The sequence below is a fragment of the Nematolebias whitei genome, chromosome 6 (genome assembly GCF_014905685.2).
Source record: "Nematolebias whitei isolate Nwh7 chromosome 6, NemWhi1, whole genome shotgun sequence".
In the NCBI taxonomy this organism is placed as follows: Eukaryota; Metazoa; Chordata; class Actinopteri; order Cyprinodontiformes; family Rivulidae; genus Nematolebias; species Nematolebias whitei.
The window spans coordinates 6,304,812-6,306,101 of NC_056503.1; positions in this window are offsets into that span (position 1 = coordinate 6,304,812).

A 1,290-nucleotide genomic window follows, 5' to 3' on the forward strand; every position below is an offset into this window, starting at 1 on the left:
ACCCAGGACGTTAAGGACTTTGTTGCTGCCTGTGCCACTTGCGCCCGCAATAAAACAGGAAATCAACCCCCGGCCGGACTCCTACAACCACTACCCTCACCCAGCCGCCCTTGGTCCCACATATCGGTGGACTTTGTCACTGGACTTCCCCCGTCCGAAGGTAACACGGTCATCTGGACTGTTATTGACCGATTCTCTAAATCGGCTCATTTCATTCCCTTAGTCAAGTTACCTTCTGCTCTCGAGACTGTACAATTATTAATCCAGCATGTTTTCCGAATCCACGGTATCCCCTCCGACATTGTTTCTGACCGTGGACCACAGTTTATTTCCCAGGTCTGGCACTCATTTTGTAAAACCCTAGGGGTATCTGCAAGTCTGACTTCAGGTTACCACCCACAGTCTAACGGCCAGGCTGAGAGGTGTAACCAGGAACTTGAGAACACCCTTCGTTGTGTCGTGGAGAGCAATCCTTCAGCCTGGTCTCAACATCTGGTGTGGGTGGAGTATGCCCACATCGCCCACAGATCCACAGCCACAGGTATGTCACCGTTCGAAGCCTCTCTGGGATACCTTCCTCCCTTGTTTCCTAGTCTTGAGATGGACATCACGGTGCCGTCTGTCCAGCACCACTTCCGTCGATGTCGACGCGTTTGGCTGCAAACAAGAGCAGCCCTTCTACGCACCGCAGCTCAGAACAAGAGGTACGCCGACCAACACCGCTCCTCTGCCCCGTCTTACCAGGTGGGCCAAAAGGTTTGGCTTTCGACAAGAGACATTCAACTGAAGGACATTCCCAGAAAGATGGCTCCACGTTTCATTGGTCCATTCACCATCACAAAAATAATCAACCCCACAGCAGTCCACCTTCAACTCCCCAGCTCAATGAGGATCCATCCCACATTCCACGTCTCTCAGGTGAAGCCGGTCTCAGAGAGTCCTCTGTGCCCGCCTACTGACCTCCCTCCACCCGCCCGACTGATCGACAACCATCCCGCCTTCACGGTTCGTGCCATTTTGGACGTCAGACGTCAAGGCAGGGGTTTCCAGTATCTCGTGGACTGGGAGGGATACGGTCCCGAGGAGAGATCCTGGATTCCCCGCTCGTTCATTTTGGACCCAAGTCTGATCCCTATGTTCTTCCGAGCACACCCCGAAAAGCGCCTCAGGTCACCTGGAGGCGATTCTTGGGGGGGGTAATGTGAGAGTAGCTCTGGCTGCAACTCCCAAGATGGCCGCTAACGATCTACACCTGGCGGTCATCTCCCTGATGAGCATCAACTCCTATTT